The sequence below is a fragment of the Anomalospiza imberbis genome, chromosome 3 (genome assembly GCF_031753505.1).
Source record: "Anomalospiza imberbis isolate Cuckoo-Finch-1a 21T00152 chromosome 3, ASM3175350v1, whole genome shotgun sequence".
NCBI lineage: Eukaryota > Metazoa > Chordata > Aves > Passeriformes > Viduidae > Anomalospiza > Anomalospiza imberbis.
Window position 1 is genome coordinate 53078094 of NC_089683.1, and position 26634 is coordinate 53104727.

Sequence of the window (26634 nt, forward strand, 5' to 3'; positions counted from 1 at the left end):
AGAGATTCATCGAGTGCAAGGCCAGCTGAAAGCATCATGATAATTTTTTCTGACCTTCCTTACCACGTGGGTTGTGATGCACCATATATATATATATATACACATATATATACACATTCACACACATACACACACACAGATATATATATACACATTCACACACACATACACACACACACACACACACACACACACACATATATATATATATATATATATATATATGTAAGAATCACCAAGCACCAGTTTTCATGGAGCTTTAATTTATTTTATCTGATTAAAAATCAGACTAGCCTATTACTTATCTTTTCATCTTCACTGCTTACAATCTTTATTTGGCTTCAGTGGACTTTCCCTGCTCAAACATATATCTACATGCCTGTTAGGTCTCTGTGTGTAGATATACCTTCAGGCACAAGGTCTCCTGCCTGCCCAGCACCAGTAAGCGTTTGCTGGGGGAGTCCACCTAGCCACACTTTGTGGCCAAGGCCAGCTAAGCTTGTTCCCCTCTACGGGCAGCTGTACTTTTCCTGTGTAGTGTCATTGAACAGAGTTGCTCGGGGAAACTCCAAGACTGGGAGTCTGCCTCTAGCTCTGCTTTGCTGTTTCTTTCCCCAAAATTCCTTTCCTTCTCCTCACTGTCTCTATTCAGCCCTCAGTCACTGACAATACGTCTCTCTTTGCTGCCTTGACTCTATTGCTTGGATATATTACTGCTCAGCTACCTGATTACTTTTAATTCCTTTCTTCATTCCATTGATTTTGCCATAAATGAATCCATCTGCTGCATGTGATCAAAGGGAGGATGGCAAGGCTGTTTTTCAAAAGGCTTCTTTCCTCCTTAAAAGGGTGGTGTTTTACAGAACTCAGCATGAGAGTTTTGGTGCTGTCTAGAAATTTCCACAGAGTATCATTTCATTACCACTCAGCTATTTACTGGTTATTATTAACAAATTTGATTATGGAAGGTCAAATCATATGTGAAATATACAGTGTTTCCTTTCCCTTGTTACTCTGAATAGCTCTGTGTGCCAATCATGTACTGTGCTTCAAGCCAGCGACAGTCCCACAACTGCCAAAACCACAGCTGGAGCAGGAGTTTCCCATATTTTCATCTTTCCATTTGGTGACAGTATCACAATGACTTGCTCATAATACACTATAAATCTCACAGAAGGTTTATTTTTTAAATGTGGATGCACTGAGCAAAACTTCCTGCTTGATGGTGAAGCATAACCTTGAGGCTATGTGAAAGAAAATCAGAGCTCTGTTTCCACTGTTATTAACTGCCCTGAATATTGAATTTGTGCATAACAGCGAGGAGTTCAACCCATAGACTGGGGGGAAGCTTTGCATTTCAAGTTGCAGAAGGAACTAACACCTTAAATCTGCAGGTGGGACCAAAGGGCTGGCCATTGTGATTAATGACATCTCTGTTATAGCCTGTTCCCATGTTCCTGTGAAACAGGGTCAGGATGAACCCCAGCAGATGTGCTGCCAGCCTTTTGCATCTCCCATGCATGCAACAAACCTGCAGCTTTTTCTCACCTCATGGTTTATGGTAGTGGACAGAGCCAGGGACAGTGTAAAGGTGCGTGAAGATGGAGAATGTTCAAGGATGATGCCAAAGTTAAGGGAACTTCTCTTGCGAAGTTAAGAGAGTGCCTTAATGCTTAAGAAAATTATCCAATATTGCTTTAGCCTTCTGGCTGACATTTTTATACAACATATATGATGGAATCAGCATCTTAATTTCTGCAATAACTGACACAGTACAAAGGCATTGTTCAGAAATTTTCTATTGCTGCCTGGAGTGTTACATTTTATGGTGCCATATACATGTGCAATATGGACAAGTTACAGTTGCCATGGGAATGTTAGTAATGAAATACTTGAGTTCTCAATGTTTAAAAAGTCTCAAATGAGTTATAAAGGAGACTTGTTTGCATTTAATTTCCTTTGTGAAAGGCAGAAAAAACCCATGCCCACAACCCTTTTAGACAAAATTTGCCAAACTAAGAACCCTCCATCTCAAAGCTTTTTTCACCTTTTTTTTTTTTTTTTTTAATTTAAATTCTATCTGCAAAAAAAAGGTCTCTCTCTTCATCCACCTTTTTGTTTCTGTTTTCATTTTTTTCTGAGTCTACTCAATACTGACTCTGGAGTGCTACTGGAAGTCTGAAAGAAGTTGAGGTAGGAAATTGGAAAAATCCAAGTTTTAATTCATGCTATGTAAGACAGTTATGCCAGAATATGTCAACATAAAATCTGGTTTAGGAATTACAATTACAAAGAACAATCTTCCTTCTCATAAGTATTAAAAATTTCTGGGGTTCTAGGGGTGAATGCAGTGGTGAAACAATTACAGAAGCTACAAAGTAATCCTTGTTTTTTGTGTGAGGGGACACACAAATCCATAGAGCAATTTGGTGTCATTATAGTGCAACAGTGTAATGGTCAGGGGTCCCTGTGAAGGGGTTAAGATGGGTATTTGATATTAAGGATATATACATACATATATATAAAAGGATATAAGGAGAAAGAAGGGATATAGAGGAGTTGTGGTAAGAGATAGAGGGAAAAGGGCGTAGTCTGAAGTGAGTTGACAAAGTGGAAAAAATGAGGTGAAAGAAAAGACAAGAGAAAGAAAAAAAGAATGCATAAAAAAGAGATACTGAAAGAATTCAGAAAATGGATAAGGCAAGCTACAGTAAGATGGATCAATGTATTATATAGTCACTGTGACCAAGAAAGAATAATATGACAACAAGCACACATGCCTCCAATGCACTTTGTCTTCCAGAGTGGTCCTTTACAGACTTGAGCATCTTGGAAACATGGATGTACTGAGCAGATTAGTTGGGAAAATGGAGAGTAGATGTGTGTGTTGGCCCAGCTCTACCAGATGGTCTGTGTAATCATCAGCCAGTCTTAGATTCTGGAGAAGAAGCAGTCATTTTAAGGAAATTAATATGCAGGACTTGAGTGTGAAAGAAGTGTTTGGATGCAGCAGTATAAGAAGAGGGATCTAGTGATGAGATGACAAGAAGAAGATAACAGAAATGTTTCACCTTTCATTAATATAGTCTTATTTATTTAGTTGATAGGACTATACTGACATGTATTGCTGATTGTGGAACTGATTCAACACTGATTTGAGCAAAGGAAGTATCTTCAATGAACCTTGTATTGACATTTTTTTCTGGTCCAAATAAAAGGAGTACCTAACTTTAACTGCTTGTGTCTGATTCTTAATAAAATTGACAATGTATATATTAATATAAATACACATGTATATAAACATATTCATTTTTAATTTGCTGAAAATAGAATGATCAAAAAGGAGGGAAATTATTTCTAGAGGACACAACTAGGATTATTTCTGAAGAAGTTCACAACTTGCTTTAAAGATGAATTTGCATTTGAGAAAAATCAATACAGAGCCAGAGGAAGTAGAAAAGAGAATAATAAAAATTACTAAATTACTGTATGAATAGCATTGTTTAAATGATTTTTTTCATAACTGTCAATCAGAGGTTCTTTTTCTAATCATTCCCAACACATGACCTGTACTGGACAGTGCTAATATTTCAGTTCAGAGAATATGATATCTCAGTTTCAAACGCCCTCTGAATTCCTAAATCTCTAATGTTTTATAGCTCTAATTACTTCTATCCAAGTTGACTGACTTTATGAATGGGGCCTGCATGATTGGTTACAGGAGTGAAATTTGGCTCAGTGGAGCAGATCCTTGGCTCTCAAACTTCAGGAGCATGGTGACAGCTCTGCCAGTCAGGAACCTGACTTGTAAAGTGCTGCTGGCTCAGACTCCTATAAAACACTGTGTGCTGTCAAGATTTTCTAAAGGTGCCAGCAGCTGTGTTAGCTTGATAACTTGCACAATTGCTTAGCATATCAAAAAATTGAGTCCTAAACTGATTTGATAATCTTTTTTGTTGTTGTTGTTGTTGTTGTTGTTTTTCTTTTTTTTTTCTGTTTTCTTTTGTCTACTGAAAAGTCACAGGAAAATTTGTAACAGTGCTGTTAAAGCTGCTGCTAAAGCTGGAGACCGGGGCATAACCAACCCCATCCCCTCCCCCATTGTTAGTGATTTAGATAAATTGGAATGACATCCAAACCAACCCCAAGTTGTTTTTGTTTTTGCAGAACCAAAACCTGAGTGATGAGGTTTTGCAGCATTTAAACCCAAACCACTCCAGTTTGTCCATTATAGACATGAGACCAAACTCAAACCCTTTTATCTGGGCTTTCTATCCCCTCTGGACTTGGGTGGTTTGGCTAAAAATGGAACCTAGATTTAAATCATCCCCTGTTTGGGTTGTGCAAATCACAACCTGACTAATGTAGTTCTTCAAAACCAAAACCATAACATGGCCTTCTTGTTCTATCCCTAATTAAATTAAATGTTTTGTGTCCAGAGCATAATGGAGACTGAAATATACAGAAGAATGTTATCAGAATAACACAACCTTCTATTTTATTCATTCCCAAAGGGTCTGGTCCTAAAATCACAAAGCCTTCTCTCTGTCCTTGTGGACACTGATGAGATACTTCTGCTTTGAAGAGGGCTGTTACTGCTTTGTTTGAAAACAGTGAATTAACCTTCATTGAATTCCAGAGAAATATACCCTTTCTCACCTGTATTTTCTGGGTACTTTAATATTCTATTTAAGTAGAATATTCTAGAATATATAGAATACATTCTAGACTATATAGAATATAATATTCTAAATATTTGCAGATCTTTAAATGTCTTCTCTTTCAGGAGAAGCTGAAGAAGAACAGAAATGGCCATGTCCCTGTAATGATAAGAGAGCAGCTTTCATTATTGAACAATCTTTTTGGCTGCCTGATCTCATACAACTCTTATACCAGAGGAAACAGGCCTCCCTGTATAGCATCTTCTGGCATTTCTGATAGACTCTTCCGTGCTGTTGACCTTCCTAAGAGAGTCTCTCCTTGTGTAAAAGCAGTCACTGCAGCTCCTAGGGCAGTCCTAAGAGAGCTCTTTAAGGATTCTCTTTCAAACTTTGCCCATCCTGGAATTTTGCTTGTGATGGATGTATGCTTTTTCTGCTTTGCCACTGTCTCTGTCTTCCCTTGCTGCCACAAACAAGGGGCCAAGGGCAATGGTTTTTCTGCCTGTGGCCTGCTTTGAAAAGGCCTGTAAATGGTAGGTAAGGAAAAAAAGCCCAGTGGCAATAGGATGTAAGGCAGTACCATGTACTCTGCCTCTCCAGCCTAATATTTTAGGGCGTCTACAAATAAAGACATGCCTGGAAATCACCATCAGAGTTCACAAAGAAGTCTCCTGGAGATCTAGGAAAAGATCTATGTGCTGCCAAGAGCTCCAGCCTGGCTCCTGAAGGAGGCAGAATGTCCCAGCTCCCCCACCCTGGACCTGTCATTTTCCCAGTAGCTGTCCAAGAATCTTTTTTTTCCCTAGATCTGTAAGAGTGTTGCAGGTTAAACTTCAAAAAATACTTCACTTTATTTATTCAACTGGAACCCATTTTCTGATAATTTCTTATAGGTAAATTGTTAGTTCTCTGTTAGTATTTTGCTGTTGCTGACATTCTCTGCTGAATGTTTCCTTTTTTTTTTTCATGTTTGCATTCCAGTAGGTAGTTTAGAAGTAATAATCACAAACCAGAACATTTTAAGACCAGCACATGCAGATCAAAACTACCCTACCCTTTAAATACTGAAACCTGGGGACTTTACAGCAATAGTTTTTCTTGTCTCCTCCAAGTGCTAAGATATGTACTCTTTTCTGTGCAGTTACAAGCTACTCTGAGGAGAAACACTCACAGAACCAGAGCAAGCTGGACATTTAACTAGATAGCTGGCACAATTACAATTGTACCACAAGCAGCTTGGACTAATAAGTTGAATGAAACTCAAAGCCAAATGTCTTTTTTTGCCCTAAGGAATGACTTTTATCCAGTATATTCTTTTAAAAAGAAACAGGCTAAAAGCTAAAGACATAAATGCAATCCTGTAAGTTAAACAAGGAAACCTGTGCCAGCAGTGCCTCCTTACCCTGTCTGGGAGCCCCAGGGGAGGGGTTGTTGTGTGTTCATCATTTTTTTTTTCATCCAAAGTGCAGGGCATGAGGGAGAGTTGTGCTTCATAAGAGGAAGAGAGGGATCTTCTTCCTTTCTCCTCTTCAAAGTCAGGAAGGAAATGGCAATTGAGATGGGAGTAAGGAAAGACAGAGAGGCCACGGCGGACAGTTGTACCTTCATGGGCTCCCTCCAGAGAATCCCACCAGTTAGTTATTAACCCTTCCCCTGACTTGTATTTTCCTGTTGACTCAGAGCATCTCTCTCCTAGTCTTCACTTGGTACCACCAGCATATATGATCTTCAGCAGTCCCACCTGTTGGACAGTCTGCAGGGCTGGGGCAGAGCAGTAAATGTGCATGCCTTATGTCTGGGGCTCTGTCATACTGCACATCTGGGTAGCTTTAAACAAAGCCAGGGGCGGGAAGTGCCAGTATAACAAATCGTATGAGCCTTAAGAGCTCAGATGAGAACCTGTACATATGTTTTCAATGCTAATTTGAGGCAAACCTTTTCAGATTCATGCTCCAGTGTCTTTTTGCAATGTCTAGAAATGATGTAACTCCAATGCCTTTCATCCTTAGAACCATGCCATTACTTGACCTATCCTGCCCAGACTGTTAAAATAAAACTACAGCTCAGACGTTTTCCTGTCAGAGCAACTGTCCCTGTACAGCTTTTCATCAGGCTGCCACAGGACATTTACTCTGGTGTGGAGCCAGAGCCAGAGCCAGGCCTAGAAGGCTATGGAGAGAAAAGAGCTCAAAGCCAATGAGATCCCTCATATAGCCTTGGCATGGGTCCTCTGGAAGTGCTGGGCAGAGACAGGTGTGAATATTTTGCTGCTTAAGCCCCCAGCAGGTCTCTGGGCTTAGATCCTGCTGAGCGTGGTAAGAACTGAGCCCCAGTGACAGACTCAGAAGCATTCCTGGAAGGAAAAGGTGCTCCAGAGGTGTTTCTGCCTCCTGCCATCTCATGGCACCCAGTTACCCTATCTGTGTGGGGAATAAGTTGGGCAAATGTTGAACCACTCAAAACTTGCTTCTCTGGGGCAAAGGGAATGTAAAAATACTGGGAGATTTGTAGCTGCACTAAATCTGTAGGTTTGTTTTACAGCATATTATTTTTCTACTCCCATGTCCTGGACTTTTAAACAAGATCAGGAAAAGCTCCAAAGGAAACCCTGTGCATCTGAGCCGCCAGCTCAGCTCCATGGCTGTCCCATAGCTTTCCTTCTGTTGCTCACAGGTATGACCAGAGAGAAACTGAAGGAAGCATCACAAGATGAGGGAAATGAGGAAGACCATGACTGTTCTGAAGGACACTGATGTGGCAGGTCAGAGAGAAAAAGTTTTGGGTGTTGATATTTTTAATGAGAGATACTAAAAAAAAAAAAGTTAGAAAGAAAATGCTTGTGAGAAAATTTCCCTCCAACGACAGTCATGGTAGAAATATTTCAAGAAGCCCAGTCTTCAGGTCTGCTTACTACATTTGATTGAGTTGCACTGCACAGCTCAGTTCTCAAAAGTCATTAAAAGCTTTCATTCTAAGAAGGGCTATCCTCCTTCCTATTCATCTGCCATGAAAAACAGGTTTCCCACCATCAGAAGCAGAACCTTTGAGGCAGAACTGGCTTGAACTATAAAGTTAATAGCATGTCTATAAATAAATGAATTATCCTCAGACATTTTGGTGGATCTCTTAAAATATTTACTTTTTAGGGGCAAGTTGGGTAATGGGTTTTCCTCAAACCCTAAAGTTTTAGTGGGCAACAAAGAATGCAGAATGGAAGCTGCTTACCAGATGTTCCACAGCCTGAAGAGATAAAAGGAGATTGTTTTTACAAGTATAAATGGTGACATAGTAGCCTGAAGTGTGTAAAGTATGTATTTTTATTAAGTCATTATGCAGTTGGATGAATAATTTTCCATATTTCCCAGTCATAACCTGCTTTATCCATGTTGAATATTTTGCCAGTTCTGACTGCTTCTTTTTCAGTTTACAATGCTGGCAAACTTGTTAGGGCTTGGTTGGCTTTTTCTGTTTTCCTGGTTTTTTAATTTAAAAAACCCTCTAATTTTATTGCTTCAGTAATTTAAAATTACATAATCTGTTGAAACTTTAGATAAACGTAATAAAGCTAATCTCATTAATAGAGTGCAAGATATCTTGCCACTCTAAAGTTATTAAAACAGTTTGGGGAAATTGCTTACTGCAGAAGACATAGCTGAAGGCAACAGAGCATTCAGATCTATATCCTATAAATGAACTTGCCTTGGTTAGCAGTGCTGCACTAATTTTTTAGATGCTGTAGATCTGGTCCATAATTTAGAAGAGTCCAGGATTCAGAATAAATTAGGTGAAAGACTTTTAAGCAGCAAAACAGCAAGAAGGTAAAGGTTTATTTTCCCTGAGGATTGACCACATTTTGAATTTTTCCTACAATGTTCATGAAGTGAAAAATCTTGAAGTCTTGTCTCTCAAAGTAAGTAAAGAAACCTGAGGAAGAAGAAATGTGCTGTCATCAAAATCACATGGGAACTCTCCACATATTCCTGTCTCAAACAGGATTCCCCAGAAGTTAGTTATCTTCTGGAGTCTGCAGGATTAGTCTGGCTGTGTGTGCTTCTCTTCATTTAGTCTTTTGAAGAAAAAAAAAAGAGAAAAATAATAAGCACAAGATCTATTTTTCTCTTACCACCTCCCTCAGGCAACTTTTTTACAGCCTTATATTGTCAGGATGCACAAATTTCTCTCTTTTCAAACAGGTTTTATCCTACAGATGCTTTTCAGAGTTCCAGGTGAATGTGGAAATCATTGCCTTTGTCCTGCAGAGGAGGAATGACAGGAGCCCAAGCAGACAGATTAGTGATAAGATCTTACAATAAGTCATCCTTTACAATACACATAAGGTACTTGCTTTTATCAAGCACTGGACTGAGGTGACAAAGACCATAGCAGACAAACCAGCCTGGCATAACTGACTCGCCTGTGCTCCTGGCTGCGAAGTGCAGGTTATTTCCACCACTGAAGCTGCTATAGCAGTATGATGCTGAAGCACTTCTAATTATTTTTTACTATTCTGGATGTGATCATACTTCATGAAGTCCTAGGAAACTGGTGGTAAAGTCTGCATCCAAAGGATTTCTGCTGTCATGCTGTGAATTTTGTAGCTTTGAAAAGGCCTAGACTTGAGAATTAACCAAGACAGAACTGAAATGACAACTATCGAAGAGTAGTCTGTTGCTGGTATTGTGAATGAAAGCAGTATTATGTGCAGTATATCCTCGTAGCCTACACGGTGTCTGATTTGTAGAAATTGCCAAAATGCCTTGTTCCTGAAAATACTTATCCTGATTTTAACATTGTGAGGCCATGCTGTTTGATTTGGGTGAGAACATTTGACCCTCAATTTAAATTTATAGTAAAAATTAAGATAAAATAATCCACTAAAGTGCTAGATTAGACCACCTTAAGTGCACCATCAAATGTAAACCCCAGCCATTTGAAACTTAAAGCTCTGTTTCCTGAACCTGAACCTGTGGGACTATACTCTGCAGATCTGACTACATTTTGGTCTGTGAGATTTAAAGCAATTTTATGTTTTCTTTCTTTTTCTTTTTAATCTAAATGAGAAATAAAGCCATGCAAATAAATGGAGCATTATTCTTGGCTTTGGTTCACTTTCAGATCCAGACCCTGAACCCCAGATGAAATGTGCCATGCATCTTAAATGCTGCTTTCTTGAACTGCTTTTGGTTGGACTCTGCTGCATTTCACATAGATCAGTGCAGTTATTACCTCTGAATTTAATGCTTCAACAACAAATGGAGTTTTAAAAATCCAAAGCTGTCTCAGTTATTGCAACCTGAACAAAAAATATCATAATATATTACTTGTGAATATAATCTATATAATTTTGAGATCCTGCTAAAAATGAATGACCAAAGCATAAGGTGAGTAAAGGAATCCTTTCTTTCTCCCAATCAGTTAAAGAATTATCTTAAACCTAGCTTAAAGGTTTCAGAAAGAACCAAAAAAAGTTAAGGTACAGCAGAAGAAGACTGGATCTCCTCCCATGAAAGCATAAAAATAGGAGGAGAGATTTCATTCAAGAGAAAAAATAACCAACGAAAATTTCTTATTGAAATGTAAATCCACTTTTATTTTCCACAGATGTTTAAATGGGAGCCAGATAAACTTTAACAAGCAGTGAAAGATAAAAATAAAAATATAAGAGACATCCTAAAATAACACCCAGACTTATTTCAGTGTTATATTTCAGCAGGGGAAAAAAAAGTCTGAGCAACAAAAGGAATTTAATTTACAATTTGAGAGATCTGTAAATAGCATAAGTAAAATACATCTGCTTTGAAACTGCATATTAAATGAGCCATGGGTGAGGCAATTTTTGGCATATAATTCACAAGAAGTATCAATTCTTAGAACATTGTATTTTTCAGTCTTTACTTTCCCTAGAGAAGGGTGTCATCAGCTCTCGCCTTGGTCACAGTGTCACATGTACAGCAGTAAGTCCCACTGCAGCAGTAGCTGGTCTGTGGTGCAAGGCACTTCATTACTTTTCCTGAACACTCCTGTGAAATAAGCCTTTTAGCTTTGTTCCACTTCAGAAACTGCTGTGAAAGATGGATCCACTTCTGTGTTAGAAAGTGAGTGAGCAAAAGTTGACTTGTGCAGAACAATTCTCTTCAGTAATTGAGCAACACTCAATATGTTTGAGTTAGCAGTCTGATCTCATTTGTATGCTGTCCTGCCAAAAATGCTTAGCAAGATGGTGTTTGGGTATAAGTCTAGCCTGAAGCTTTGTGGCAGAGGTGTCTGGAAGCTCCTGAATGACCGCAGGGGATATCAAAATTCCAGCAGTGAGAGCCTCCTCCAGGAGGGCAGGATTTAGACAATATTTTATTTAACATAGTGACCCCATGTCCTACTCCTCTAGTGGGTATATAATTGATCTGTGAGACTTACGGTCACTCAGACCCTGATGTGTTGCTTTTCATATTCCTCATTCACTGAACTCTATTGAAAGTCTTCCCAGCAGTTAAAATTTCCAGTGTTTTCTATTGTTTAAGTGCCTCAAAGGGCCCAGCCCCATCTGGAAACATGGAGGCACAGGAATTTTGTAGGAAATTCTATACATTGTAAAAAATGTAACCTACTATATTAAATGTAGGTGGAATTCAGGCTTTGTGGACTTAAGCTATTGTGAATGGTGGTTCAGTGCCGCAGCATCTCGACGTTATTCAGCTGCTCTGTACAAACAGATGAAGATGCTGTCTAACAAAGCCAACACCAAGAGGGCAGCCAGTGCAGCTGTCCAGGCTCCCCAGTGCTGTCTGTTTCTAAAGACCTCAGGTGCTGCTGAAGCTGGCCTCCTTTGTGTAAACACCAAAGGGTAAATTCAATTGCCGTGTCTCCCGCTAGAGTGAGGTAACCAGACATCTCAGACTCCCTGCTTGGCCAGAAGACCTGGGATTTTTAATAGCCATTAAAAATATATTTATTTTTTGCTGTTCTTGGCTGATCTTCTCCTTTCATGCTGATTAACAATGCTCTGATCTTTTACTGCTGCCTTTTAGTAACATAACAGCCTTCCAAGATGGAAGAAGGCCATGCTATTCCTCTAACTAGTGTTTATATTCCACGGTTGCTGCTCTTGCTAGTTTTTTCAACATCCTAATCCACACATTTTATTTTAAATGTTGGAGTGCTTCTTTTAATTTTTCATAAGGCCTTTTATTTGTTTAATTTAGAATGCTGAGCATTGCTTCTTTGCCTGCAATCCTTGCAGATATTTGAATTACCATCTGCAATTTTATAACACTGATAATAATTTCTCCTTTTGTTTGAAGTGGAATATTCTATGATGGCTATTCTATTCTATTCTATTCTATTCTTTTGATTAATCTGATGTTCTTTTCAGTTAACAAGGGACAGCATGGCTCAGGGAGTAGGTAATGGGATATGAAAATGTTTGCCACTATCTTTATGCTCCATGTCTAGACTGAGTAAGTTATCAAAATGTTTTGTATGAGATGGGTTTCTCTCTTTTCTTTTTCTTTTTTGGCATTTGATTGCTCTAATTTGATCCTCAAGAAGTGATTTTGATAGCTGTTGAGAGTGTGACGTTGCGACTGAAAAGGAACAGATTGTTTCTTAATTCTACAATAAAAATAAGTGTGTGTAGAGATATTATTAAAGGAGAAATTGTGCATCTGTGATATTTCCCTTCCCTATATTCTGTTTGTTTATAGTGCAACAAAGCAATTTACAGCTAAAACAAAGGCATGGACTAAGCAGACTGTTTCAAATGAAATCAAATTTGTTCTTCCAAGTGGCACACTGTAAAACCCACTGAAGACTTGAGTAGCAAACACATATATATGGATCCTTTTAATGTGCTAATTTTTTTAATGAAAAACCTTACATGGATGGAATCTTGTAAAAATTAACTTTAATCACAGAAATGCTTCAGCTTTTGCAGGTGGGCAAAAATTTCTATGTATAAATCTCTTAAAATGTCTTGGCTTGCAAAGCTTCTAAACTCTGCTCTGTGCAGTATCAAAGGATTTTAAGTGTTATGCAAAGAGAATGTGGATTATGGGTATTAAATAGGAAGACTACCAGGGGTCACATGGCACAAACATGAAGAAGACCATGTGGGTAAAAGGATTTATGCAGTGGAATATTCTTAGGCTCCCCTTCATGAATTGATGCCTTCATAAAAGAAAAGAAAAAGCAATAAATATTTCTCTCCAAAACAGGTTGTTGATTATTGCTGTACTCAGTGTTTTATCTCACATTGTCTTGGTTCAGCTTTGTATCAGTGTGTTTCAGTCGGGTAAAGGCTACTGCAGCTCTGATGCTTTTGTTTTTATGAGAAAGAAGTTGTTATCTTAATACCTTTATTAATTTACTGGGTAATGACAAAGTCACAGTGCTAGTGGGAGAAAGAGGCAGAGAGTAATATTATCTCTAGGAAAACAGTTTCAAAAGGATCTTTGCAGTACTTTTGAGTCAGCCCTGTTGGCAATGACCCTAGCTATGTTTGGAGTCATTTGGGGTACTTATCTGAAGCTAGCAAGCTACTGCTTCTGAAGTCTCAGGGAAGTTCTATTGTAAGGTCAATACTAAATCACATTTAGAATGTGTATTCTGTTTTGCTTCATTCTGTTTGCTTGCTTCATGTTTATGAAGCCTTTTCTAGGGCTGCAGCCTTGCTGGTCTGAATATTGCACATACCCAAAGGAAGTACTCTAAAGGCCTTGCAGATCAAAACAGATCCTACAGAGCATGGGAAAAGGGAAATATCTGTTTTGCACAGAGAGAATTGAGGCCCAAGTCCTTCAAAATGCTTCTTGCTTTATGTACCTATATCTGACTGAAATCAGTGTGACCCAAACATAAAAGTGACTTGAGCATCTGAGATGTCAGTGCTGGGGCTGGCCTGAGATGGCACCGCTCAGCATGGTAGAGGTGAGGGGGCAGATCTGGTGGGGATGGAGGGTGGCTTGGCTTGTGCAGCAGCATCTCTGAGCCCACAGGAATGCAGTAATGCCTCTCCATTATGCACCATCATTACGCTTTTCCTGTAGCCTCTGGTCTTTCATTTGGTGTTAGGTTTTTTTTGTGGCTTTTTTTCCCCCCAATTTTTAATGTAGTGTTAATGCAATGAGCAGTGTCATGTCTACTGACCTATATTGGCTAATGACTGGTACTTGGGCATTTAGGAAGCCTGGAGCTGAGCCAAAGCTGTCTAAGCATCAGTTGTTATTCAGTGGCACTGTTCTGTGTCCTTCCTAGGTTCTTTCAGAAAATACTGTATACAGTGGTCCTCTGTGTAACTGCAGCTTTGTTCTTGGGATGTTTGTTTTTTGGTTTTGCCTTTTTTTCTTTTTTGGTAATGTACCTCAACCCACACAGGGTCTAATGCAAGCACATGTGTACAATGACATGTTTCAAACCAGCTGGATGTCACGGCACAGAGGCAGTGAAAAGTCTGCTTCCAATCGGAACAGTCAGTCAGCTCCACTGGCATCACCGGCGATCACAGAAGTACTTCTGGGAGGTTTCCTGTGCCCTATTCACAAGGGCATGCCATTAGTCAAAGCCCAGATTAACTGTCAAAATCAAGCTAAATGAGGACTCAAATGACCTCTGAACAAGAAAACATTTTTGCTGTGGGAGTAAGTTTTATCTGTGGTGAATAAATCTCAGTGGATCAAACTAGTTGATAGTGAAAAGTAAATAAAATGCTAGCAATTCACTGTAATCACACCAGACAGTTATTTGTAACAGAATTGGAGAAAAAAGGGATAAGTTATGCTGAGTATCTTCCTTTAGAAAGAAAATTAAAAGAAAAATAATTTCCATTTGCTTGAGCTGCTCTTTTCCTATCCCGCTGTCTTCATCTGTCAGCTGCCAAGGGCAGAATGATGTGATTCATAGACTTTTTAATTGAAATTGTATACAGCCAAATCATAGGACTGCTGCTTCTTTGGAAGTCAATGGCAAAATTCCCAGTGCCTTTTACAGAAGAAGCTTGGTCTATCGATGGGTAAAGAAAAGCACAGCATCAACCTGGGTGATCCAGACAAGGAGTCGCTTACATTTGTGGGACCACGCTCTGGTTCATGTCCCCTGGTATGTCACTGGTTCTTGCATAGCTGCAGATCTTGTGGTTTCATCTGTCTCTTTTCAGAGCCTGAAATTCTGCCCAAGTGATTTTATAGTTAAGTTCTGATGTTTAACCTAAATTTGTCATCTCAGTGTGTTAGGCTGTTCCAGCATGTCCTGTCCCTTTTGAAACAAGGACTATTTCCCTTTTGTTAATTCTGTGTTGAGTAAGATCTCTTAAAACATCTGGTTTGAATGTTTTCTTTATTATCTTTAAAGATTACACCAATGTAACTCTACTTCTGACTTTCCTACATCAAATCTTCTGTGATTTACCTACTCATCTATGAATATCCATCACCTTTTCTTATCCTAAATACAACTCTGTATCAGGTACTGCATGTACAACTGCAGAATCCAAGTTTGCAATGCCAGGTCTTAGGTGGTGCTGAGTGGCTTGGTTCGCTCCAGCAAAGCACTTAAGAATTGCTCAAAAACAAAGCAAGTGAGTAATTCCAGAAGCAGAAGACACGCTCTATTGCTGAGTGGAATTCAATGGTCTTGTCAGCCTCCAGCTAATAAATGGGAATGATTGCAGAGTAGCTGGCCATATCAGGGCTGTCAGACATACAAAGACCAAGGAAGACCAGGTCTGGCAGGCAGCACTTTTACAACACTGACAGAAAGAGGACATTTTTTAAAGAACGATATGCTTTAGTTAGATATGTGTTAGAAATCTATGGCCAGAGCTAATTATTTTGTCTCATTCTGATTATTATTCAGATGCCTGGCTGATCAGTCAGCCTGCTGGACTACTGTCAGTGATCTATGGGCAGTATAAATGGCTTATCATCCCTTTTACCAGACACGAAAGATGCAGATTGATTAATGCCAGAGACAGGCTCTCTAATGAAGTCATTCTCAATTTCTTCCAGACTGTGACCACAACTCACAAAAAGAGGGGACTTTCAGAATTTCTCTTCTCTGATTTTAATAGAAGAAGAGTGTTTCTTGCACATGTGTATATATCCCTGCAGTCTCATCACATCCAGGAGTCTGATTTTACTATTATTTTCTTGTTGAATGGATTCGGCATCTGCAGCACTGCAAACATCATCTCTTTCACATCCACTTACTATGAAGTGCTCCATGGCTTTGTAAGCCAGTGATATACAGATCTGCCTTGCTGCATGCTTTTGCACCTCTCAGTCTGAAAGTGGCCTCTCCAGCTACTCGTTTTCTTCTTGGCTACTTTAAATCTGATTTTCTGTTTGGAAGTGATATATCATCCTTGCCAATTTGGGGGAAGAGGAAGAAGATGGTTCATATATTTAAGAAAAAAAAAAAGTTCCTGCAATGTTTATCTGAATAGGTTGTCTGATCAGAAAATGAATGTAAAATTAATTTGATTTTCATGAACCACTAGCTGCACACTCCAATTTTATACAGTAAGAGATCTTCATAGTTGTCAGTTGCAATTCCTACAAATTTTATAGCCCTATTGATTAGTTCCAGTGAAAAAAAATCAAGATATTTCTACCAAATCCTCCCTGCATGTACTTCTGGTGAGCTGGGCAGCACTGTGCTGTTGAAGAGCACTGCACTAAACATCTGAGCAAATTTGTAAATGTAAAGGCATTGCAGAGCAACAGATTTTCTCAGCAATAAGTGAAAATGGCAAAAAAAAATACTATTATCTTCTAGATGAAAAATTCATTATAGGTAATCCATGTGTTCTTTTTTGCTCAACTTTTGCTTTCACTTTTTTAGGTATAATTCAGACTATTTTGCTCAGAGACTTCACCATGCCATTTATTCTGGTCTGCTTCCTCTTCCCACAATTTCCATGTTTGAAGTGATTTTCCTTTAGAAAAGATACTTTTTCCCATTTGTGAGCTAGAAACACAGGCTGCAGACATCTGGGAGCAAAGTGGATCGGGGTTAGCTAGTCTGAAGGGGAGAGCTGGCACAGGAGAGGTTCTAGTCTTGCCTGTTCCTCCTCTCATGACTTTTGGGACTGAGATTTTTAAAGAGTAGTGGCAAGCATCACATAAGAGCATAGAGAGCTCAGCTATTCCTGCTCTGTAAGAGGGGATAGACCTTGGGGAGGCTTGCTCTTGGTGACCATCGTGGCATTGCCAGGGCCCCGCTTCCTTCTCCTCACTCTGGAGTCCCATGGAGTACACCTAGGCTCTGAGGTGTACTTTTGTTGTATTGGAGCAAAGTGCATGGCAGCAAGCTAAAATTTTGAAACATTCCTTTCATGACCTGGCCCTTCCAAATTTCATTGTGGCATCAGCGGTGCTACATTTGTGTTGACATAACTCAAAGCGCTTTATGCTGGTTGTGAAATTACATAGAGTTGCTCTAGGTGGTATTGAAATTTCATATTTTGGTTGTACACTATCTCACACAAGTAAAACAGGACAGTTGTTGATCTCTTTTAACCAGGTAAACTCTCTCTGAAGTACTTCCCTGAGCACTTGTTCCACATACAGTAAATAAATCACAAGGGAGAGGAGAATGATATTCTTTTACTAAAATCCTAAACCAGTTTCTAAAGAGCATTAAATCTACATTTATGTTATTATGCTGAATAGTGCAAGATTTTTCTCTAGTCTTCTTAAACTTATCAATGGATCTATAGTTGACAGTGGCAAACCACTCTATCGGATCAAATGACTGGCAAAAATGGAGTTTTGACCGGAAAATTTCACAGTGATTTTCTTTCCCCTCCTCCATCCACGTTTTCAAACAATGCTATGTAACTGACATTTCCCAGTTGACTCAACAATAAATAACCTGTTCAGCTGAGGTAAGTCTGATGCAAGGGAAAAGAGAGATGTGAGAAAAGATGCCTCTTGTGTTTATTCTAAAATGATGCTCCAAGGAGTTAAACAAACTTAGAAATTTAGATCTCACCAACATCTGGTTTGTATCAACAGAAACCAAAAGCTTATAGCAGTCTGGCTGGATCATTAGTCTGTGTCTGTGAGCCTGTATGTCAGCTTCTTCTGACTTTACCTGAGAGAGTACTGGACTAGAAGCTGCTCAAGAAACTGGAAATTTCTTCAAATACACACACAAGCATTAGGTGTATTCTTCATCTGCTTAGCCTGCACCTCCCATTCAGTGTCAGTTGTGTGAAAAGCACAACCTCTTACGGTCAGTCAGGTCACCTAATTTAGGCACCTACATCTTCCACTAAGAAAATAGCAGACTTTTGAGAAATACTGGGTGCTAGTCTGTACTCAAACAGCTTGTCTGCATAACTTTCTTCTGAGGATGGGTACATCATGGGAGAGGGCACCAGAGGGATGCTCCTTTCTCATAGCAGTCACAGTGCTCTCACAGGCAGTGGGATGCCTTGAATGCTGGGTCCACTCAGCTGGACAAGGACCAAACTTCTCCTTCCATCTCAGAGAAATAACTGAGCTGTAAGGCCATACTGTATCCCACTTAAGATACAGTATGGCCATGAGAGTATCCCTTCTGTGAAAGTTGAACCACAGGTAACAGTAGGAAAAGATGTGTGACTTCAGCTGAGTAGTTAGTTACTTGACTGTGAAGAGGAGGTTAGGCCCTACTTGGGAGAGATGAATTTCCCTTCAGTTATTTACTGCAATAGTTGTGGGTTAAAGAAAATGCAGAACAGAGCTGGGAAAATGGGCTAGGTCTTTGTACCCTCTGCCTCCAAGAGGAGTGCCTTAACCATTCTTGCAATGGTATTGTTGCCTTACTCTGTGTCTGCAGCTCTTGCATGCCCAGCTGCACTGTGGCTCAGTTCAAGGGGGACAAGGAGGAATGCTCTCCTCCACCAGCACACCCCATGATCTGGTGGTTAGAACACTTTTTAGAGAGTGAGTGGGTTTAATCCCTCTTAGGCTGCTCAGTCCCTTTTGATTTCTGCTCTAACCCATTGCTATCCAGGGGCAGATACCAACCCTTCTTCTGACTGTCTTTAATTCCGCATGCTTCTCCTAAAGACTTGTGCAGTGTCCAGGTGCAGTAGTCATGCACTGAAATGATCCCACAGCAGAGTTTTTTGTGTCTATCTCTACAGAACATGGCCTTTAAGACATAAAAGGAATAAAGATAGAAATGCCAAAGAACATTTAAGAAAGGAACAAATGAATCTCAGTTAAATAGTGGAACGAGGATTGGACTAACATTTGGGCAAACCTGCTTGTACCTGCAGGCAAGATTTGAAGAACAGGTTGCCACCTAGATCATCTACAGAATTAACAGACAGTGCTGCTCAGGATGTCATCTTGAAGTGCTCTCCAGTCCTTGGGAGCAGCTGTCACTGTTCCCTCAGGAACTCACACAAATTCTTTCTGGTATAAAAAGGGGTAGGACACACTTTGGAGACCTATTTCTGTATGCCAGAAACTTCAAATGACTACACATGTCTGGTTTCTGATTTCTACTACTTCAATTGCATTCTCCTTGTTTGAATACTGGCAGGACTTTTGTTCACAACCTTCTTGTTTTTCTTTCCTTGGAAATAAAAATTACAAGTGACCTGTGAATCTTCTGGGTCCTTATATCAATAAAAAATGGCTAAATCTGATCCTAAATCTATGATGTGTAATATGCTTCCAAAATTCCTCTGTAACTGGTCAGTTGAAATAAGTGCTAATGCACAATTTGAAAGTTTTTAACATCTTCTGTCTCAATGTTTGCAAAGTTAATACTATGGCTTAGCCAAATAAAATCATCTTCTTATGTTAGTGTGTTTTAATTTCTTTCTATCTTTGCAGAAATGTTTATGGAACAATGAGCTGAGGGTGTGCTGATTAAATAAAACATCTTTGTATCCAGATATCTTTTACAGCTAACAGCATTTCAAAGCTGTTTTCAGTTTTTCCCTCCTTCCAATGTGAAGTATTCTTAAGATGCAGTGATGTGCTGGTAGTAGTTGTTCAAATCGCTGCCCAACCTGTTCTTGAATGTTTCCAAGGATGGGACATCTACCACCTCTCTGGACAACCTGTGCCAGCATTGCACCACCCACACTATAAAAAAATTCATCCTTATATTCAGTCTAAATGGGCTCTTTTTTAGTTTAAACTCATTATCCCTTGTCTTATTGCTACTCCTGCAATGCAATACTCTGTTGTTTTATAGAGAATAAAATGTGATGGACTCGTTGACTTGTAAACTCTGGCTTCTAGAATCAAAAAGATGTAATCAGTAAAAACAAAACAGAATCTTTCAAAGCTTATGGAGACCTCTTTGAAGAGCCTTAAAGTAAGTTGATGGAAAGCAGGAAACATCTATTTCCTATCATATATTTCTTCCAATTTCCAAAACATATATAATTATGGTCAATACTGTTTAAATTATGCTCTGGAAAAAAATATTTAAATAGTAGAAGATTCCACTGCTTTAGGAAATGCTTATAGTTGCATAAGAGAGGATGATGTGTCTAGTTGCCTAGAAATGTGGTTGAAGTCCACACTGATCTTGCCAAAAGGATAAGAAGTCTGTGCTATCCCTTTTAGGTGGTACTTGCAAACATCTGGTCAGGGCTTATTTAGTGGGGAAACTGCAGGAGTAAAGAAGTAGGGGGGTAACAGTGGCTAAGCTAAAATATTTAGAATGGTGAATGCTGATGGTGAATGGCCAACTTCCCTGGCACCCCTGTGATATAAGAAAGGGTCCATTTCACACCTGTTTGATGAGAAAAATCCATGGAATTGTTCCCTTTCCTGACCTTCAAAATACTTATAAGAAATGTGAATGAAAAATCATGTTTTTCAAATGTTTGTTGTTTTTATTTCGTCATTAAATGTTTTGCCATTTCTCCACCCATCCTCTTCAAAAGGAATAGGAATTTCTGAACCCTTCTCTCCTGTTAGCATGAAGGGGGTAAAAAGCCTAGATGGTTGTCATTAGTAGGCTTACATAAAATAGATGACTGAAATAGTCTTGTTCTGGCTACATTTGAACAAAGAAATGTAGAAATTATTAGTTCAGCTTTTTTTTTTTTCAAACCTACATATTAAGTAGAGGTGGCAGAGCAGTAGAGAGAAGACTCTCAGTTGGACGCAAAAAATATAACTGATTATATGGACAATTATGATTAGATTTATTGCTAATACAATATTTAAATAGATAATGCCAGTGCAGTACACAATATAAGCAGGTCTAAATGGTTATAATACAAGCAGGTTCAGCTAGAAATGTATAGGTGTACAGCTTTTGGCTTTGCAGAGTGCACAGTTGCACTCTGTGCAGGGACAACTGAAAGGGAGAGGATGTGTGTGTGTGTGTGTGTGTGTGTGTGTGTGTGTGTGTGTGTGTGTGTTGAGGATGCATGTAAAGACTCGCTAGTTTTTGTTGTGGCCATAGCAGAGCTTAATGACTAAACTAGTTTCAAAGACAAACCACTTACCTGAGTCCCAACAATAGGTTCCTGTAGGACGGTCACATTTTCAAAGATAAAGACAAATCTTTCTTTTCTTTCTGACAGGGCTTGGGATTCACAGTCTCAAGAGTCCAAAGCATTGTCTGACTTTACTGGGGCATCAAATTTTCATGTTTACATATAAACTATATCTGAGTGAATGAAAATGGCTGGGGGTGGATGAGAATTGAGGCATGGGAATACTTAAATGTTCCTGGTTCTCTCCAGGCAGAGATGAGCATGCTGAGGAAACCCATACTAGCTGTTTCTTGACTCCATACTCTTCTACTTCCAGGCTTATGCAGCGTTTGAAGACGTGTAATTTGTACAGTATACAGGTTGTACCTATGGTACTCCAGGTCTGACCAGTGACAGAGATTACGATGACTGATGGCATTTCATGACAATGGGATGTTTGGGTGAAATTATTTGCTCTTAGTCTAAATAAATCTCCCACAGCAGGGTCTTTGGGATAGCAAGGGAGTGAGAGACGAGCTGTAGTTTGTGGTACTGCTCAGCCTGCTGTATGTGACATATTTTGGTGGGGTTTTGCCTGAGGAAAACCAGTGCCATTTCTGCCACACTGATGCAGAGAGGCTCTTGCATAGAACAGACTTTTGTTCAGTTACCTTTAAGTTCTTGGATAAAACTCACTGATTTTGGCTAATAATAGATTAAGCAGAAGCTGCGTCTTTGTCCTGGGTTGGATTGGTGCTGGAAGGAGCACTAAATGACTTGTATTCCTTCTCTTCCTCCCTTTTTAAAGTAGTCAATACTTTATTTTTAGAAAGAGTGCAAAGGAAGCAATGGCGAGAGGAAAGAGGAAACTGGTCCCAGTGCTAAAACCTTGGTTTGAGTTTTGTGTATAATAATGAGTTGAATTGCCTTTCCTAGGTTTGTAGATTAATGATTGATTTACCAGGAAATGTGCTGTTATTATAAATGTGGGGCCTAATTTGGATTTTGTTGCTTGGGAGTTGCCTGGGTGGGGAAGGAAAGTGGGATCCAGCCTTTATTTTTACTCCTTTTCTTAGCCTTGAGAATGCACATGTTCAAAAAACATCTGTCTTGCTCCTTCTGCACAGTCTGCTCATCACTGCCTTTTGCTGAAGCAGACCAAACACTCTTGGCACAGGGAAGCCCAGACTGCACACTTACTCTGCCCTGTCAGGCAGTAGCTACATTTCAGAAGGAAACCACAGTACAAAAGTGGGATCTCAGGTTCCATGAGTGTATGCAAAGCAGTTTCATTTAAAATGTCACGTTTACCTTGGCAGAGCCACTCTTTAGTGGGGATTAAGGCTGCAGAAACCACTGAATCATACTCTCTGTTTCTATATGTGTGCCAGGTCACAAACATAAATTGTAATGTTGGCCCTCATCCGTCATCACATAACGCTCTGGCATACTTTTTCATTCCCTGAATATGAGTGGAATGAGAAGGTTATTGGAAAGTCATATGTCTGAGAAGCTGTCCTGTTATAATTAGAGGACAATCTTGAATTTCATCTCTGGAAGATTATGAAGTGAAGAGGCAGGAGAGAGGGATGTATATTGCAGGTTGCCAGGGCCTCTGGTAAGCCAATCTGACCATGACTCAAAGGGCTGAAGTAAAAAAAGTTGGGGGAATCAGACAATGCTATTTTTTTAAACAAAAAGGTGTAAAGATGACCTCAAGCAGCCAGATCTGGATCTAAATATAAGTTTGAATTTCAAGCATTTCTAAGCTTCTTGAATATTTAGAAGTGGCAGTTTAGTTTGGCTCGCATCTGGTACCAAAGATTCACTTTTCTGTCTAAAGTCTTCTTAGACACCAGAGTGAATGAAAGGCAGCTCAAGGTGCAGCCATAGAATAAGGGAAAATAGCAGACTGGATGGGGGGTGTAGCTGTCAATTAATCACATAAAGTTAGCAATGATGACCTTGCAAGTTATCTGCAGTTATCTCCTTCCTCTTCATATCTGTATTACAGCTAAGGGCTGCTGTCTTTAGCCCTGCTTCTGTCACAACTCCTGCATGTTTTGTACGGTGTGATCTGGCCATATTTTTCAGAGACCCGCAACAGCCAACTTAAACTACCTTGGTGCTATAGTAAGGCATGGAGAACCCTTTTTCATACACTTTTATTTCTTTCAGATATGTGGAGGACATTATCCTTTCAACAGCTTTCAGACAGACTGCTGAAGAAACATCAGGCTTTTGTAATAAATCTGTTCTCTCTCTCTCTTTCCCTAGTCAGGAAATGTGCTACTATTTTTCCACCGGCTGTAGTGTGGGATATTAGATGCTCTGAGAGGAAAATAAATGCTTAAGGCTTCCTTCCTCTGGCACTTCATTAATGCCAATAAGGAGGCTGGGTAGTGTTGCTTTAATTAACATGCTTTTGCTAAAATAAGTGGTTGGAGCTACCTGATTGCAGTTTTACCCAGCAAAAGAAACACAAAAATTACTTCCTAGAACAGAACATTGCCTTTAGCAAGAGCAATGTTTATAATATATTTGGCTATATGTGTCATGCTTCACAATTTTATTCTTGACTTCTGCTGGGGACTGACTTAGGCCTTGAAATGAAGATTTTGTTTCCTATATGAACAACTTTAACTTCTTGGTGACTTGACATCACTGATTTTTTTTGCCTCCTCTCTAAACCTCCGTGTTGTGTAGGCTTTTGTAGGACAGATTTATTTAGATTTTTTGTGAGACTACAAATTCAAATATTTTTTATGGTGCTCTTAATTTTTCATTGCTTGCCCTGTTCTACCTGAACTGCTTTCCTTTTGTGTTTGCTATCAGTCTTTGCTCATATGAGGCAACACTGAATATCACAGTGTTTGGTCACTGACAGGGGAGTAGTGGTCTGAGTGAATATTATGTTTCCTCTTGGATAATACCCACAGAATTTCACAGGTGTCCGGTGATGTGTAGATGAGCACGACTTGGCTGCATGGCAGGAATTTCTTTACCCATTGCCGTAGGGGATATTGTCAGTGTGCATACAAAGGCATTGCTTCATGTGTTGAGTATACGTCTCTCTGTAAGGTATTTCTATAAGCACATTGTTCCACGAGAGAACTTTATCCTGAAGCCTGGCAGTGATGCCTGGGTTGCTTCCTGTAGTATGAAGCTCTCTGTTTCCTCTCTTTTTAAATTTTTACTATCAATATTGCTGATTTTTAAATTTATGTAATTCTGGCTTTAGTTCCGATGAGCTCTTCCCCAACATTGTTCCAGTTTGTTCTGCAAGCACATATTAGGCAGCAAATAATAAAAGAACTGTTTCTAAATGGAGAGCATTTTGAACAAAAGAAGAAAACTGTAATTATTCCAATGAGGATTTGAGCAAGCCATCAGAATTAACAGTGCTGCTTTTCCAAATGTGCCACTGTTTTGATTAGCTTATGTGCTTATACAATCCCTGCCGTGGCAGTGACCGTAACTGAATGCCTGTAACCACAGGCAGAAAGCTATTAGGGCCCATCCACAAAAAAGAAGCTATTTTGGTTTTCTTCTCATCAAAAGCCTACAGTGCCAAAGTGATGCCAGCTAAGTGTTTGTTTCCGAGAGATTTTTATCTCTTTATACCATTCAAAATACTTTTTTTTCCCTCGAACGATTTAAATATGATCTATTAATGTTTATAAAAAGTTCGTTCTTCAACACATTCTTTGGGCAGTGTCAGAAAACAACCCTTGAAGCAGAAAAAACAACCCTAAATTTGCTGACCACTTGAGGGAGGTGGTGTGTTGTCTGGATGGTGGAATTGAAACCAGTGTTGTGACTAGCTTGCAGTAGAAATAGCAACATTTTAAGTCTTTATAGGCAAAAGGAAATACTGGACTTCAGCAGTGGCTGCTTTTGCTCACAAAGCCATTCCCCATGCAATCTATGATGATTCATTTGTGACTATCCCATCTTTCTGAAGGGCATACTGTTTACAGAATAAAGAAAAATTAAATCAGATCAAGTAAATGCCTTTGTTCTCACCAGAAACAAATTAGAAAAAGCTGGCAGCAGGTAATGTGAGATTTCAATAGCTGTTCAACATATTTTTCAGAATAAGGATGTTTGCTGACTGGCCTGAACTCAAGTAAAATTATGAATGCAAAAGTTCTTCATTCCCCTGAATGAGTTATGTGTGATACTTGGAGACCTGACCTTTTATCCCTTCCTCTGTCTCCCCTTCCGTCCCACAAATGTTTGGCCTGGTGGTGCTGCAGAACTGCTGATGTAAAGACAATACAAATGTGATATGACATTTTCCTATCTGAAGGGCTTGGAGGTGAGCCTAGAGTTCTGCAGAAATTAAGAACAGAAACATTTCAGAACTAGTGTCTGATGTGGGGCTTGGGCATAACTCCTCAGATGAAAATGCAAAAACCCAAAAAAGCTACACAAAATTAGCAGCCCAGTAACCTTCTAGCACTGTGTACAGCGGAGCAGCAGAGTATGGAGGAATGGCAGAAGCCCTGCTCATTCTGCATGTCCTCACCAACACTGGCTGGATATATGTCTTCCAAAGAAGGTATTCCAAAGTCTAGAGTAAAAATCATCCTAGAAAATAGAGCCAGAGTAGGTTGAGAAGTGGAGACACCAAAACTGGCTAAAGCAGAAGAGCAGGTGTTATTTTCTGAGAAGAACAGAAGCTGCTGCATGTCTTTTCTTGTGTTTATAAGTCCTAGCTTAGTGTTTAGCCTGTCCAGAGCAGGATGATGTGGCTGATTTATACTCAGCCAGCAGTGCTTTATAATCTCAGGATCCTCTTCTGTTCTTATCCACCCAGCCAGTTGTTCCCCATCGAGCATCTGAGAAGCTGATTCCTTCTGAGAACTTTGTGTTCTTCCTTCTTTAATACCACCTTTTTTTTTTTTTTTTTTTTTTTTTTTTTTTTTTTTTTTTCCATGCAACTTCAGTTTTCAGGATCATTTTGGGCTTTTCAGCATATCGGAAGCTCCACCCTTCCTATTGTCTGCAGATTTAATAAGGACTTACAGTTTTCCATCACCTAGACTGTTCATGAAAATATACTCACTGAAGGAGATTTCCCTGGTTAACAGGGACTGGCTTAAATTTAAACATATCCAATTGTTCTCATAAAACTTCATGACTGCCTACTGTAACTCAAGATATTCAGCATTTAATGTAAACATTACAATTAGCTGAACTTTCTGAAATATATAGCATTATCTCTTCAAGAAAGAGGGTGTTGCAAACATGGGTAAAGACCAAGTAAGTCCCTCTAACTGTGCATCCTGTTTTCTAATAGGGTGAACTGTTCCGGACGGATCATCAGGCTTCCTACTTAAATTTTGCTAATTTTAGAAATCTGTGCTCGATAGTTTGCGCTCTGTGGAAGGTTTCTGATTTTTTTCTGTTTATCTGCCACTATTCTGGCATCAGAAAGAGTTTGAATCTCAAAATAAAAATAACTGCATGAGTTTGCATATGATTAAGAAACTGAAGTCAGCTGGGAAGCAAGGGCTCCGAGTGACAATTTTGACA

General features: G+C 39.4%; 1 long non-coding RNA gene across 1 annotated transcript in view; it reads left to right on the top strand.

The window, feature by feature from the left end:
- Positions 1 to 26634, top strand: part of LOC137470768 (uncharacterized) — a 64415-nt gene that overhangs the window by 35354 nt on the left and 2427 nt on the right. The window contains exon 2 of the long non-coding RNA XR_010997247.1: positions 7335 to 7422. This is a non-coding gene — a long non-coding RNA (uncharacterized lncRNA). The remainder of the gene's footprint in view (positions 1 to 7334; positions 7423 to 26634) is intronic.